Source organism: Apium graveolens, chromosome 9, assembly GCF_009905375.1.
Source record: "Apium graveolens cultivar Ventura chromosome 9, ASM990537v1, whole genome shotgun sequence".
NCBI lineage: Eukaryota > Viridiplantae > Streptophyta > Magnoliopsida > Apiales > Apiaceae > Apium > Apium graveolens.
In genome coordinates, this window is record NC_133655.1 from 1,017,497 (window position 1) to 1,035,336 (window position 17,840).

At 38.9% G+C, this 17,840-nt stretch overlaps 2 non-coding genes across 2 annotated transcripts; both read left to right on the forward strand.

Annotated features, from left to right (window-relative positions):
* Nucleotides 1–4,696: 4,696 nt before the first annotated feature.
* LOC141688412 (small nucleolar RNA R71) lies at nucleotides 4,697–4,803 on the forward strand. Its single transcript, XR_012561856.1, has one exon. It is a non-coding gene; the product is annotated as a small nucleolar RNA R71 (small nucleolar RNA).
* An 11,795-nt stretch (nucleotides 4,804–16,598) lies between these two features.
* LOC141688378 (small nucleolar RNA R71) lies at nucleotides 16,599–16,705 on the forward strand. The gene has a single exon (XR_012561823.1). It is a non-coding gene; the product is annotated as a small nucleolar RNA R71 (small nucleolar RNA).
* The last annotated feature ends 1,135 nt before the right edge of the window (nucleotides 16,706–17,840 follow it).

Sequence of the window (17,840 nt, forward strand, 5' to 3'; positions counted from 1 at the left end):
CCAAACTTCTGACCCGGGTTTGGAGGGCGCCACAACTAGAAAGCTAAAGCTGCTCGTGAGCGGGCCAATGAACTCCAACCGACACACACAACTTCGTCACAATCGACGCATAGGGTATAGAACCCATAGTGCTCCCACGAAGAAACCTCAAAATACCCTGATAAATTACCAACCACAGATCCACATAATCTCCTTGAAGAATACCCCACAACAACCATGCACGCTCCACAGTCACATCATGCACGTGAGAAGATGGCATGATGTTAGCATAAATAAAAAAATTCCATTCACATGCAAACCTGTTCATACACGAGGCAGGGAAAGTGGCAGTACTAATTTGTGCCCCTCTTGAACTTCCAGTGAGTCTCAGGCACACACAATGTAACAACAATCAAATCTAAGTTAATATCATCCCCCGTCTTCACATTCTAATCCTCCTGCTCCGGCCTCCTCTCGGGCTGATCGATCACGCTCTGAATAGCCTCAACACAGTAGTATACCCTCAACCCCTTAACCACAGAGTACCCATTCTTCTCCGCCTTCGCATTCGCGTAAAACTCGCGAACCACACTCATGGACACAACAGCGGGTGCCTCACAAAAAGCCAACTTAACCTATCTCCATAATCATCTCCAACAACTTACCATCCCCTCCTAGAAGCGCGGGTGCGCCGTGCTACTAGAAAACCAGCGCGGTCGCCCCTGCATACCAGCGTGGGCGCGCCGTCCTATTGGAAAAACGTCACTAACCTTAGTAATGCTTCAATTACTATCCATTTACCTTAATGCTTGGCTCGTATCATTCTCAAAAATCTCCACCGATGTTGACAACAAGATGAAACAAATGGCCCCATGAAGTCAATTCCCCAAACAACGAAGACCTTAACCTCGAGAAGTACATTAAGAGGCATCTCATCCCTCTTGGACATATTACCAACATGCTAGCATCGATCACATTTCAAAAGGAACTGATGAGCATCCTTAAACAAAGTTGGCCAAAAGTATCATGCTTGAAGGATACGAGCTGCTGTCTTTTCTCCACCATAGTGGCCTCCATAATTAGTCTAATGGCATGTCTCACAAGACCCCCCCATTACTATACGGAATACATCTTCTGCTGATTTGGTCAACTCCTTGCCGAAATAGGAACTGAATCATCCCACTATGTACCACTTCACTTCATGCAACAACTTCTTCCTTTGAGCATAAGTCAAGTCTGGAGGCATAGCGTTGCTCACAAGGTAGTTCACAATGTCGGCGAACCACAGTTCTTCTACTTACGCCCCAAACAATTACTCATCGGGAAAATACTCATTTATAAAAGGCTTATCCTGTGAAGTTGCACTCGGATCCTCTAAATGAGAGAGATGATCAGCGACTTGATTCCCAGTCCCTTTTATATCCTTGATCTCTAATTCAAACTCCTGAAGTAAAAGAACCCATCAAATCAATCTAGACTTCGAATCCTTCTTCGAGACGAGATAGCGAATAACAACGTGATCAATGAAAATTGTCACATTCGTCCCAAGTAAATAAGATCAAAAATTCTCAAAACTATAGACAATAGCCAATAGTTCTTTCTCAGTAGTAGTGTAGTTTAGTTGAGCACCATCGAGGGTCATACTAGAATAGTAGACCATATGAAATATGTTGTTCTTCCTTTTTCTAAGAACTGCTCCAACTGCATAGTCACTTGCATCGCACATCATTTCAATTGGTTCAGTCTAATCAGGTGCAGTTATGACAAGTGCCGTAATGAAACTTTTCTTTAAGCTCTCAAAAGAAGCGAGGCACTCGTCATCAAACTTGAAAGGATCGTCTTTCTCTAGAAAATTGCACAATGACTTCGAAATTTTAGAGAAGTCCTTGATAAACCGCCTATAGAAACCCGTATAACCGAGAAAACTGCGAATTCCCTTAATAGAAATTGGTGGAGGAAGGTTTTCAGTAACCCCCACCTTGGCTTTGTCCATCTCAAGACCCAACCTAGAGACCTTGTGCCCAAGAATAATGCCTTGGCGAACCATAAAATGACATTTCTCCCAATTGAGAACCAGATTGGTCTCAACGCACCTTTTCAGTACTAAACCAAGATTGTTCAGGCATTGATCATAAGAAGTTCCAAAGACAGAGAAATCATCCATGAACACTTCTACATTATTTTCAATCATATCAGACAAGATAGCCACATGTATCTCTGAAATGTGGATGGTGCACCACATAGCCCAAAAGAAACTCTTCTGATGGCAAAAGTACCAAAAGGACATGTGAAGGTAGTCTTCTCTTGATCTTTTGGAGCAAAACAAATATAATTATAACCCAAATAGCCATCTAAAAGAAAGTAGTACTCATGCCCAGCCAATCTATCAAGCATCTGATCAATAAAAGGAAGATGTAAGTGATCTTTCCTTGTAGCTTTGTTTAGCGTCCTGTAATCCATGCAAACTCTCCACCCCGTGACTGTTCGAGTATGAATGAGCTCATTATTTGCATTCGCAACCATAGTGATACCTCATTTCTTCGGCACACACTGAATTGGGCTCACCCAAGAACTGTCAGAAATGGGATAGATGATCCCTGCATCTATCCACTTGAGAATTTCTTTCTTCACCACCTCTTTCATGATCGGATTTAGCCTTCTCTGTTGCTCAACAGTAGGCTTGCTTCCTTCCTCTAGCAGAATTTTTTCATACAATAAGAAGGGATGATCCCCTTGATCTCTACTATAGTCCATCCAATTGCTGATTTGAGCTCTCGAAGAATTCTCAAAATGTTTTGCTCATCACTACCTGAAAGGTCAGATGCAAAAATAACAGGCAAAGTAGATGTATCACCTAAAAATGCATACCTCAAATGTTCAGGTAAAGGCTTAAGCTCAAGTGTAGGAGCTTCCTCAATAGATGGCTTGAGGCACTTTGGAGAACTTTTCAGCTCTTCCAACGCAAGAGATTCAAAAGGCATTTCCAATCTTCACTTCCAAGGAGAAGCATTCAAATTATAACTGCTGGTCACTTTCATCATCTTAGCTATCTGAATCCCCCAATAAGGCTTTCTCTAAGGCATCTGATTTGAGCACATAATCCAATTATTAAGTAACCATAGATTCGACCAATTACACCTTAAAGCATTCCTCTTCATCAGTAGGGAATTTCATGACATTAAATTCATTGAAGGTGGCATCATGATCCTGAACTCGCATAGTGAGCTCACATTTCTGCACATCAATCAAGGTTCGGCCAGTAGCCAAAAAAGGTATTCCCAAGATTATGGGAATCTTCTTATCATCCTCGAAATCAAGAATAACAAAGTCAGCAGGAAAGATGAGTTTGTCCATTTTGACCAATATATCTTCCACAATGTCTCGTGGATATGTAATAGAGCAATTGGCCAACTATAAGGACATATATTTGGGATTTGGATCAGGTAACCCCAACTTCTTGAAGATAGACAAAGGCATCAGATTGATCCTAGCTCCCAAGTCACATAAACATTTGTCGAATGACACTTTTCCAATGGTGCAAGGAATAATGAAGCTTCCAAGATCCTTAAGTTTAGGAGGCAACTTTTTTTGGAGCACCACACTGCATTCCTCCGTGAGACCAACAGTCTCTAAGTCCTCGAGCTTCACTTTTCGAGAGAGAATACCTTTCATGAACTTCGCATAATTAGACATTTGTTCAAGAGCTTCAGCGAAAGGTATGTTAATATGAAGTTTCTTAAAAACATCCAAGAACTTAGCAAATTGCTTATCCAGCTTTTGATTCTGCAGCCACTTAGGGAAATGAGGTGGATGATAGACCTATTTTCCCCTGTATTACCCTCAGGAGGAGTGTTAACAACAACGGTCTTCCTTGGTTCCACTTCTGCTTCCTTTGGCACATCTTCTTCAGCCACAACTTCAGCACCTGGAACTTGAGAATTTTCGGGATTTGCAACCTTTCCATACCTCAATATAATTGGTTTAACCTTCTCCTTTGCCCGACAATTCAGTGTCACTAGGGAGTGTACCAGGTTATCCATTTAGTAAGGCATTGACAATCTTCCCAATTTCATTCCCCAAGGTTTTGATAGAAACTGCTTGGCACTTTCACATGAACCTCAACTCCTCCAATTCAGATTTTTTTATTAGTTGTGGTAGCTGCTGAAGTTGGAGCTGTTGCCTTGGTGCATATTGTTGTTCTTGAAAACCAGGAGGGTTATATTGCTTTGCTGTATATGGCTAATAAGGTTGTTGCACTGTATTCTGATTGTTGCTCCAGTTGAAGTTAGGATGATTGCGGTTGTTGAGATGATAAGTGGCTGGAGCTTGCTACTGCGACCTCTGAAAGTTGCTCACAAACTGAGTTGATTCACTAGAAATAACACACTGCTCAGTCTCATGCGCACCCTCACAAAGCTCACAAACACTAGAGATTTGATTAACTCCATCATTAGCCAAAGAATCCACTTTCATCGTCAAAGCTTGAAGTTGAGCAGTTATAGCAATAGCTGTATCTACTTCCAGAATTCATACTACTTTTCCTTGCGGCATTCTCTGCGTTGGATTCTGGTATTCATTAGGTGCTATTGGTTCAATCAACTCATAAGCTTCATTGTAGCTTTTGGCCCTTAAGGCTCCACCTGACGCTACATCGAGCATAGGTCTAGACTGTGCGCCTAAACCATTGTAGAAACAATTTATGATCATCCAATCAGGCATGCCATGGTGTGGGCACTTCCTAAGCATCTCCTTATAGCGATCCCAAGCCTCACACAAAGATTCTCCATATTTCTGCACAAACTAAGTAATAGCATTCCTGATTGCAGCCGTCTTTGTCATAGGGAAGAATTTAGTGAGATACTTTTGAGAAAGATCCTCCCATTTGGTGATAGAACCTGCTGATAGAGAATGTAACCAACACTTAGCCTTATCCCTCAGAGAGAATGGGAAAAGCCTCAGCTTAATAGCATCTTCAGACACCCCATTGAACTTGAAAGTGTCACAGATCTTGATGAAATCCCTGATGTGCGTGTTGGGATCTTCTATAGGAGAACCCCCAAACCGAACTGAATTTTGTATCATCTGAATCGTGTTAGACTTGATCTCAAAGGTGTTAGACGAGATGAATGCTGGGATGAATATCATTAATCTTAGGCTGAGAATAGTCCATCAAAGCCTTCATATTTTTTGCTTGATCTCCCATCTCAGCTAGTGCTTCTTCCTCAACTTTCTCGACTTCTTCAAAAACTTCCTGAGCTACTACAACTTCTTCCTCGGCTTGATCCAGTGTTCTCTTACGAGACCGAGAACGCGTATGCATACACGCTCGCTAGAGTCCCTGAAACATGACAAGAAAACAAGTAAGTAACAATACCCGAGTCAATGAACTTTAACGATCACTAGTGACAAACATATAAACTAAAAATTAACACCGAGTCCCAGGCAGCGGCGCCAAAAACTTGTTAGGAAGAAAACACGCGCTAATAATACATCCAAGTATACACATTCCCAAGTAATATAAAATTCTTTCTAGTTCATTCCCACAAAGACTCATTCGGTTAATTTAAGATTTATACGCTTATGCAACAATGATAAGGTTATTATTCAATGCTAAGACGAACAACAAATTTAGATTGTTTGTAACTAAGATATTAACTAACATGCAAATAACTAAAAACTTAAAGTTTGATTTACTATATGAGACAAACATGGGATTCTAACTTCATTCAAAATCTTTGTTTTTAACCTTAGCATGTAATAGTGATGATAACTAATCAGATAACACGAAACTGATAAATGCTAACTTTGGTTGCACGAATAACATACTACCAGACATCCAGAAAAAAGATAGAAGGTGAATAGATACCAAGTATATTGAGACCCTATATGTCTATAGAATTTGACAACATAAAGATTTAATGCGCAAGTTAGCTATCATTATTACATAGGGCAAGTAAGATGGTTAAAATTACCTAAAAATCATGCATAACAAATACATGAACCTATGCTAGCATGGCAAGTTCTAAACCTCTAAATTCACTCTTGCTTCATTAGAGATTAACACGCTATCTTATATGTTCGCGACGCACATAAGACGAATAAGCACAACCAATACTAGGATATCATAAAATCGCCACACACTAAGATATCAAAACAAGATTAACTATTAAAATCATAAATAAATCCGTTAGAACCCCACGATAACGATTAGTTCATAACCCAATCATTAACATGGGTTCTGATGAAAGCATGGTATAATAAAATAGGTCTTTTTAAAAATGAATAATAAACAAAGTACGTAATTCAGAGTATTAGGTTCAACATACAAGAAACGAGCATCCAAGATTACAACTTAAAACAAAGCATCACAAGAATAAACTAGATCTTCTTCGCTTTAGTTGAATTATGCTATAGGTCTTCTTGTCATCTTCTCCTTAAGCTCTGTTGAGAAAAACGTGTTTAATTTGTCTTTAAGTAGCAGTCCAATTAATCCAGAAGCCTAGAAAGTAGTTTTCTAATTGAAACAGAATTTTGAAATCCCGACACGATGCGAGCACGCGCTTCATCAACGCGGGCACGCTGTCCTTCTACTGTTCTGGCACGGGCGTGCTGACATTCTGGAAAAATATGATTTTCCTTCTTTTATTAGCCGGTTCTTGATGGCTTTCCACGAGCAATATTCATGACATTTTCCTAACACCATATTAGCATCAAAGAAATGCCAAATTACCTCGATCCCTTATAAATTCCTGAAATGCAAAACACTACAAAAACGCATCAAAAACAAAAATAACTTGAGTACAAAATATCAATTTGAAGCTTTACGAAGCATTATAAGTGGATATAAATGCCACTTAACACATGACCACCACATACCTTTACTTGAAGGTAGTCAACCGGTTAATCGAAGGGGATAAACGATTCCCTATGTTCAAAAAAATGAAATCGAAAGGCAGATCAAGGAGATGTTGGCATCAAGATTCATACAGTGCAACACCAATCCCTTTGCATCTCCAATCATACTAGTTAAGAAGAAGGATGTCTCCTGGAGAATGTGTGTGGATTATAGGAAATTGAACAACATCACAGTGAAGAATAAGTATCCAATTCCCATTATTGATGAACTGCTAGATGAACTCAAATGAGCTAAATGGTTTATCAAGTTAGATTTGAGGGATGGTTACCATCAAATTAGATTTGCTCAAGCTGATATTCCCAAAACCACATTCAGGACACACCAAGGGCTATACGAATTTAGGGTGATGCCCTTTGGCCTCACCAATGCACCAGCATCCTTTCAGGCATTAATGAATGAGGTATTCCATCAACAATTAAGGAAGCATCTGTTAGTATTATTTGATGCCATTTTGATATACAGTGGAAGTTTTGAGGAACATCTAGTACATCTGCAGGGTGTCTTACAAAAGATGAGAGGGAATCAACTGTATTTGAAGAAGAACAAATGTTCCTTTGGCCAAACCCAGTTGGAATACTTGGGACATATAATATCCCAAGAGGGAGTAGCAACTGATCCCAACAAGGTGAAAGCAATGAAAAACTGGCCATCTCCTAGAAATCTCAAACAGTTAAGAGGCTTCCTTGGTCTCATAGGGTACTATAGAAAGTTTGTCAGGAATTATGGGTTGATCAGCAAACCTTTAACCAATTTGCTGAAATTTGAGCATTCGAGCAACTTAAACAAGCCATGATGACCACCCTAGTGTTAGCTCTTCCTGATTATAACCTACACAAATGATAAGGGAGTGGGTGTTGTATTGATGCAGCATGGGAGACCCTAGGCCTACATGAGTAAAGGATTATCAAAGAAACATCAGGCTCTATCAACATACGAACAAGAATTACTGGCCATTGCAATGGCTACTAAAAAATGGCATGGTTATTTACAAGGAAACCATTTTGTTATTAAAACTGATCACCAAAGTTTAAAGTTCCTGTTAGAGCAAAGAATGCCCACATTGTTGCAGCAAAAATGGCTGGCCAAGTTACTGGGATTGGATTATGAAATTATTTAAAAAAAGGAAGGAAAATGTAGTGGCAGATGCACTCTCCAGACTTCCTGAGAACAAAGAGAATGGAGACTACAAGCCATCACAGCTGTACGTCAGGGTTGGTTGAGTGATGTTAAAGATAGCTATGACCAAGAAAGCACAACACAAGAGATCTTACAAGGAATTATAAGTGGAAATGATGTTTTTCAATCTTACAAGTTTAGTCAGGGAATTACTACAGTGGACAACAAGGTGCTGATTGGTAACAAAGGATAATTACGGATATAGGTGTTATAGGAGTTACATGATAGTCCAACAGGTGGTCATTATGGTCAAAAAGCGACTTATACGAGAGTATCACAATTTTTCTACTGGTTGGGAATCAAGAAAGATTTTATTCAGTATGTACAAAACTGTGATGTGTTTCAGAGAATCAAAGAAGGAAATCAACACCCTTTTGGCCTACTACAGTCCCCTACCAGTGCCAGAACAAATATTGGAGGTTATATCTCTTCATTTTATAGAAGGACTACCTAAGTCAAGAGATAAGGACTGTATCATGGCCGTGATTGACATATTTTCAAAGATGGGACACTTCATTGCTCTGTCTCATCCATTTTCTGCAACCACTGTAGCTCAACTGTTCTTGGGTACTTTCTATAAACTGCATGTAATGCCCTAAGACAATGGTCTCTGATTGAGATAAACTATTTACTAGTAATTTTTAAAAGGGGCTCTTCACCTCTCTAGCACTCAGTTGAACACGAGCACTTCATATCACCCTCAAACCGATGGGCAAACAAAGAGGTTGAACATGAGCGATGACCAGTTGTAGACCCAGACAGTAGTTGAAGTGGCTACCATTGGATGAATGGTGGTACAATTCGACTTACAATAGTGCAATAAAAAGGAGTCCATATGAAGCAGTTTATGGAGTACATCCCGGACATATGTGCCTTCCCGCTTCACATAGATCTTTAGTAGCCACGGTAGAAGACTTTCAAGTGAAACTTGAAGCCATGAACCAACTGTGAAACTTGAAACCATGAACCAACTGCTTAAAGAGGTTATCACGGTAGCTCAGAACAAATATAAGGTATATGCTGATAAACAGAGGACTGCAATTTCATTCCAGGTTGGTCAAATGGTATTCCTAAAGCCACAGTTGTACAAACAATTCTCGAAGCACCTTAAACTTGCACACAAGTACTTTGGGCCATTTGATCTAGCGGCAATTTACAGGGTCGAATATGGGTGAGGTAGTGGAGAAGATTGGTCAAGTAGCATAAAAACTCAAACTTCTCCCTGGTAGCAAGGTGCACCATGTATTTCATGTGAGCTTGTTTAAAAGGAAGGTAGGTTCTTAGTACTCTGTTAGCACCACACTATCCAAGGTAGGAGCAAAAGGACAATTCCTAGTCCACCCTGTCAGGACTTCAGAGAAGAATGATCAAGAGAGTTAATGTTGTTGTAATTCAGTGGTTGATACAATGGTCTCACTTTATTAAAGAAGATGCCAGTTGGGAAGATGCAGACCAAATTATCGAGCAGTACTCAGAGTTCAATCCTGTGGACTAGGATTGGTTGAAGGAGAGGGTGATGTAACAAAGTAGCTCTAATAGTAATTTGTTATATTTAAATATTTATTATTTAAGTATCTAGAGTACAGTGTCGTTTGGTATTGGAGAACAGTCGTTTTGCTACTGGGAGCAGAGCATCTTTATGGGATCCTATGCCCATCATGTGCCATCCTTGGCGAGTAATAGAGTGACACGTATAGTAAGGAGACTTGTGGCTTTTTATAGCTGTTTACAGAAGAAGTGAGAATTATGTGTGACTTGTGCCTCATTTTACTTTCATCTTATATTTCTCTTTTCACAAGTTTATTTATAATGGAGTTTTATTCTTCTTTCATTCTGTCTTGTTAATTTCATTTTTTTTACATTTCGATTAAGTAAACTGTTACAATAATTATATACATTTAGAGATAAAAGATTTATAGCTTCAGCAGCAGATGACACATCAGACCTGGCAACATGCTTTTCAAGAGTTCTCTAGTTTCAGTTCCTGTTTTCTTAGTTTTAGGCGAACCCAAAGATATCATGCATCCTCATTGAATGATGGAGCAGTGCTTATTTTCTCGGCATAACTTGAGAATTGTCATGGAACAGTAGTGAAAGCTGAACTCAGACTTTCAAGGTTAGCCTGCCCTGAAATTTCTTTTGCACCTTGACTTGTGAACTTATAAAATTAAGTGAACATACTGAGAGAATCCTATATTGGCGGTACAAAGTTTTTGTTTCTAGCTAATAATGACAAAAAATAAAATAAATAGATGGAGAAACAAAATTGGGAGAAGTCTTAAAAATTAACATGCATTTCACCTTTTCAACTTGAGGGCTTGTGGAGACCTATTTTGAAATCTCTTAATGTAAGAAATGCTGCTTTATCCAAAAATCTGAAATCATAGAATTGAAGACTCTTAAATATACATGCAATGTTTCTTCATTTGTTTAGCAGCACTTGCTTAAATTCATAATTGTGAATTCTCCTAGCATGTTTTGATGAAGTATCTTTTCCTCCATCATCTTCAAACAAGTTCTTTTATCCTGGTGCTAGTCCAACTCGCCACTTCTTTACAAAAACATAAAACACTAGGCAAAACCTGACAAGCGGCTTCCCACATGTTATATCTCGATGCACGCTGTTTTGGTTGTAACTTCTCTATTTGCTTACTCAAATAGCTGATTCTTTTTTCTCAAATAGTCTAACCATACAGATCTGCAGGAAATCTAAATTACGTAGATAGTCATGTAGTCCACATTTCAGGAAATCAATTCCAAGAGTATACTGTTTCTGCACAAAACAGTTTGAATCAGCCATATAAAAATAGATATATCTTAAAATCTACATGTCTGGTGCATAAAAAGTTTTACAGACATATTATGTACACATAAACCTAAAACTTTCGTTCTTTGACTATCAAGTAATTATGTCTTTAACCGTTCAAAATGATCGTTCAAAACTGAGCAGAGTTTCACGAGACCAGAATTACTTAGATAGCACTCCATATATACTATATAGTAGTATTCTATGCATATCTTGAACCTCAATGAAATCTTACAGGATCATAATTCAAATGGTGGGCCATAACTTTTGTTCACTGATGGTCAATAATTATATGTCTAAGGCTTTCAAAATATGCATCCAAAATAGGACAAAAATTCTGAAATTTGCAGACTTGTAATAATTTGTCAGGTTTTTTGGCCTTTGACTTTTACAATTTAATTCTAAAATTTCCTTTCTTTGGTAGATCAATAGATTACACTACAATAAATCTGGCCATTTACGACGGTTTTTTTGAACTGAAATCGTCGTAATTGATCCATTTAAGACAGAAAAAAATCGTCGTTTTTGGTCGAGTAGTAAGTTCGTTTTTTCGTCACAAGATAAAATTGCGTCGCAAGTTAGAAAGTAGGGACCCACATACTCAATAAAATAATAAATCTACTTACGAAGGAATATATCGTCGTAAGATTCCAAAATACGACGAAAAATAATATGGTAAGTTTTGTACTTACGACGGAAAAAACGTCGGATATTACTTTACGGGACCCACTTTTAATAAGATAAAACATAGTTTTACGACGGAAAAATGCGTCGTAAGTTAGAAATTTTCGACAGAAAAAACGTCGTATTTTAGAAGGTGGGGCCTACAATCTTGGAAAATGAAAATTAAAAAAATAATTAATATGAAAATGGCTACATTATGACGGAATATACGAAGAACAGCCGTCGTAAGTTTAGTTTATTAGAATAATTATGACGGAATGTATGAAGAACAACCGTCGTAAGTATCTTTTCCAGAATAAGCAAATACTGATTTTTCCAGTTTTCAGCATTTTCGGATTTCAAATTGGATCCTAAACCTGTACAATCACAAATACCGATTGTTAGGGCGAAAACACGCGCTAATATTCACGCAAGTATACGCCTTCGCAAGTAGTATAAGATATAAATCAGATTCGTTCCCACAGAGACTGGTTTAGGTTAAGTTCAATTTATGCACCTATGCAACAATGTATGGTTAGCATGTGATGGTGATGACACTAATCAGATAACACGAAACTGATAAACGCCAACTTTCGTTGCACGAGTACCATTCTACCAGACATCCACAAAAGAGATAGAAGCTGAATAGGCACCAATTATATTGAGACCCTATATGTCTATAGAATTTGACAACATAATAGTTTAAACACAAGTTATCCATCTTGATTATATAGGGCAAGTAAAACGGTTAGAGTTACCTACAAATCATGTATACACATACAAGACCTATGCTAGCATTGCAAGTTCTAAACCTCTATATTCACTGTCGCTTCAATAGAGATTAACACGCTATCATATATGTTAGCTACACACATAAGACGAATAAGCACAACCAATACTAGGATATCAATCAATCACCATACACCAAGATATCGAAACAATTAACTATTGAAATCCATAAGTAAATCCGCTAGAATCCCAAGACAACGATTAGCCCATAATCGAACTCATCGTCACCATGGGTTCCAATGAAAGCATGGTATAAATAAGGTCTTAATAAACTAAATGATAATCAAAGTACGAATAAACGAGATCTAGGTTCAATAAGACCGAAAACGAGCATCCAAAGTTACAACTAATTCAAAGAATCACAAGTTGAAAACAAGATCTTCTTTTTCGGAGTTGTTCTGTGATTCTAGGTCTTCTCCTTGGTATCCCAATCTTCCCGGATGATGAAAACCCTTTTTTTTAAGTATATATACGCCCCTAGTGGACCTGGACCCTTAAAATCGTCAAATTCCACTCAAAAAAGACTTTTTCAGCGAAATCAGCGAGCAGCCACGCCCTGAGCGGCCGCTCAGCGCTCAGCTCTGCTGAGCGGGCGCTCAGCTACTGACTGGAAAAATATTCTGATGAATCTTGTTTTGACCATAACTTGAGTTCTACTCGTCAGAATTAGGTGATTCAACTGGCCACGCGAAGCTATTGAGATTCTCTACAACTTGACAATGGCCTTGGCTTCCAATTCGGATCACTTTTCATCATATTTCTTCTAAAAGCTCTTTTCTTCATATAACTGACACCTGAAATGCATTAACACAAAAACTCATCAAAATACCAATAACTTGAGTCCAAAACACCAATTTAAGCTTGTAATAAAGCATTCCAAGTGGATATAAAATCCACTTATCACACCCCCAAATTTGAATCGATGCTTGTCCTCAAGCATAAACAGACTCAAAACTACAAAACAAACCTAATGCATGAATGCAACTACGTGAATGCACCTAAATGACAATGCAATCGATCCCCTCAGAATAACCATAACCAAATGAATAAGCCAATGCCTCTAAGAATGCAATAACTTGAAACAGAGTTTGAATAAATCCCACAAACCAACTCACAAACCAGAAACGTGCGTGTGTGGATGCTTAACAAATATACTCTCGATACTAGATCAATAACCCTAACTTATCTATCATTGAAACAATCAAAAGTTTATAAACAGAATAGACAATAAACGCATTATGACTTACAACACCTCCTTTCTACTAGAGTTATACAAGGATTCACACTATTATTGAACACATAGCAAAGATGCTTATTTGATCGTGCAATGAATGAGTTCCCAAAAGACTTATACAATAATACCCATGTAGCGAGCGTTAGGTTAGCGGATCCCAGACTATAAAAGCCTTAGGTCACTAGGCACAAAGTCCCCTAGAACATAATAACTCGAGTATTAAAGAGCTCACTCTTGATCAATTGTGCATAAACACATACTTTTTTTCTTTCTTTTTTTTTTCTTTTTTTTCCTTTTTTTTCAACAATTTCTGAATGAGTGCGTTTCGCTCCATCTCATTCAACCCTAGACTACTCATAAAAATATGAGCCGGCTACTAGCCATTTGACGCCTAGCCTTACAACAACTAGCAATGAAATCCAAGTTTTTCTCCAGATAAAAAGAATCAGTGTTTTTACGTCATTACGAGAAGATCACAAATTCTAAATATAACCAAGTGATTAAATCTCAACAACAAACAAGTATGATCATGATCTAGATCAAAAGCAACCCTATAAGACTTTGTGAAAATATTTGTTTCTGGCATGCAAATCAATTCATTAGGACTTAAACATCCCTCTATTCGTCATCACCACACTGAAATCAACATCAACTTATCAAATATCATAGTTCATCTTAAGGGATCATGCTAAATATGCATGAAAATGCAACTATATGAAATTACATAAAAACAAACAAATATGTCCTAAATGAACAATCATACAAAAATATGAATGAACTACAACTAAACATGCAATATGAATCTATATGGATCTATATGGATATACACTACTAATCCTTACATTATCACCCCCAAACTTAAAATTTTCAATGTCCTCATTGAAGGTAATAATAAGGATTTCAGGCATACCTAGTCGTCGGAAAGATCACCCTCTTCGGGTGGAGGATCAGGTGGCCAATCAACCTCGCCACCAGTGTCTCGAACAACAGTACCGAAATCATGTGTCAAATCTGTAGCAAAATGATGGTGAATGTCGTGCATAGCCTCCATACGCCTAGTTACTCGCATGTACTGCTCATCACCAACACCAGTCCTATCAACTATGTGCTGCACATGAGAAGAACCCTCTATAGGCACTGGAGGATCCCTTCGGCTACCCTCTACATCATCAAAGATATATCCCAACCCCTTGTCAGGGGGTGCACCTAAGAATGAATAACTCAAGTGATTTGGTAGTGGGTTGAGCTCAAGTGTGGGAGCATCTTCAATAGACGGCTCGAGACGCTCCTGAGAAATTTTCAGCTCTGCTAACCCAAGAGAATCGAATGGCACATCCAACTTCCTCTTCCACAGAGGTGCATTCAAAACCTGAATTTGCTCTACTTTAAAGCACTCCTCTTTAGCTGTGGGTAATTTTATTTCCTTGAACACGTTGAAAGTGACCTTCTGATCATTAACCTTCATCGTAAGCTCTCCTTTTTGCACATCGATCATAGTTCGGCCTGTAGCCAAGAATGGTCTTCCCAAGATAATGGGAATCTTCTTATCTTCCTCGAAATCAAGAATTACAAAGTCAGCAGGGAAGAAGAGTTTATCCACCTTGACCAAGACATCCTCCACTATACCTCGTGGATAAGCGATGGAACGGTCAGCTAGTTGCAATGACATGTATGTTGGTTTCGGCTCAGACAGACCAAGCTTCTTGAAGATAGATAAGGGCATCAGATTGATGCTAGCTCCTAAATCACATAAACACTTGTCGAACGATAAGTTTCCGATGGTGCAAGGAATAGTGAAGCTTCCAGGATCTTTAAGCTTCGGAGGCAACTTCTGTTGTAGCACAGCACTGCATTCCTCCGTTAGAGCAACGGTCTCTAAGTCATCGAGCTTCACTTTCCGAGAGAGAATACCTTTCATAAACCTCGTATAGCTAGGCATCTGTTCAAGAGCTTCAGCGAAAGGTATGTTGATATGAAGTTTCTTGAACACCTCTAGAAACTTCTCAAACTGCTTATCCAGCTTTTTCTTCTGCAGCCTCTTAGGAAAAGGAGGTGGAGGATAAATCTGTTTTTCCCCTGTATTACTCTCAGGAGGAGTGTGTTCCACAGTAGTCTTCCTTGGTTCCACCTCTACTTCCTTCTGCACATCTTCTTCAACCAAAACTTTAGATTCTGGAACTTGAGACTTTTCAGGCTCTTCGTCTTGCTGAACTTGGGGGCTTGCGACCTTTCCAGACCTTAAGGTGATGGCGTTCACTTGTTCTTCAACTTCCCTATTGCCTGGATTTGTTTCTGTATCACTAGGAAGCGTTCCTGGTGGTCGATTCAATAAGGCATTAGCAATTTTCCCTATTTGGTTCTCCAGATTCTGGATAGAAACAGCCTGGTTTTGGCATATAAGAGCCTGGTTTTTGCACATAAGCCTCAACTCCTCCAATTCAGATTTTTCATTCGAAGATAGACCTGCATCATTAGTTTGTTGTTGAAGTTGGAGTTGTTGTCTTGGTGTAAATTGTTGCTGAAAACCAGGAGAGTTAAATAGCTTATTTACAAACTGCTGGAACGGCTGTTGCATTGCATTCTGATTGTTGCTCCAGCTGAAGTTAGGATGATTCCAGTTGTCAGGATAATAAGTGGCAGGAACTGGCTGCTGCGATCTCTGAAAGTTGCTCACAAACTGAGCTGAGTCACTAGATATAGCGCATTGTTCCGTCGCATGCGAACCTGCACACAGCTCACAAACACTAATTATCTGCCTAACACCATAGTTAGCCAGAGAATCGATCTTCATAGACAACGCCTTTAGTTGAGCAGTGATAGCCGTAGCTGTATCCACTTCAAGAACTCCTGCTACCTTGCCATGTGGATATCTCTGGGTTGGATACTGATATTCATTAGCAGCCATCAGTTCAATTAGATCATAAGCTTCCTTATAGCTCTTTGCCTATAATGCTCCGCCTGATGCTGCATCGAGCATGGGTCTGGACTGTGCTCCCAACCCATTGTAAAAACAAGTGATGATCATCCAATCAGGAATTCCATGATGAGGACACTTCCTAAGCATCTCCTTGTAGCACTCCCAAGCTTCACTTAGCGATTCTCCCGTTTGCTGCGCAAATTGAGTAATAGCGTTTCTGATTGCAGCTGTCTTCGCCATAGGGAAGAATTTAGTAAGGAATTTCTGAGCAAGATCCTCCCAAGTAGTAATCGAACCAGCTGGTAGAGAGTGTAACCAGCTCTTAGCCTTGTCCTTCAGAGAGAATGGGAACAGTCTCAGCTTCACAGCATCTTCAGAAACACCGTTAAACTTGAAGGTGTCGCATATTTCAATGAAATCCCTAATGTGTGTATTGGGATCTTCCGTTGGAGAACCCCCAAACTGGACTGAAGTCTATACCCATTGAATTATGCCAGGCTTGATCTCAAAGGTATTAGCTGTGATAGCTGGCCGGACAATGCTAGATTGAATGTCATTGATCTTGGGTTGAGAAAAATCCATCAAGGCTTTCGTTCGTGCTGCTGGATCTCCCATTGTAATGAGTACCTGAAACACAAACAAATAAACCGTGAAAGTAAAAGAATCTGAGTCAGTGAACTTTAACGACCACTGATGACAAGCACATAAACTAAAAATTAACACCGAGTCCCCGGCAGCGGCGCCAAAAACTTGTTAGGGCGAAAACACGCGCTAATATTCACGCAAGTATACGCGTTCACAAGTAGTATAAGATATAAATCAGATTCGTTCCCACGGAGACTGGTTTAGGTTAAGTTCAATTTATGCACCTATGCAACAATGTATGGTTATCGCTCAATGCTAAGACAAATAAGAAATTGGGTTTTTATTAAACTAAGAGATTATACTAAATAACATTAACTAAGAGAATTGAAGTTGAATTACTATATATGACAAACATGAGATCCTAACTTCATTAAATACTTCATTCAATAGCCTTATTATTTTTAACCTTAGCATGTGATGGTGATGACACTAATCAGATAACACGAAACTGATAAACGCCAACTTTCGTTGCACGAGTACCATTCTACCAGACATCCACAAAAGAGATAGAAGCTGAATAGGCACCAATTATATTGAGACCCTATATGTCTATAGAATTTGACAACATAATGGTTTAAACACAAGTTATCTATCTTGATTACATAGGGCAAGTAAAACGGTTAGAGTTACCTACAAATCATGCATACACATACAAGACCTATGCTAGCATGGCAAGTTCTAAACCTCTATATTCACTATCGCTTCAATAGAGATT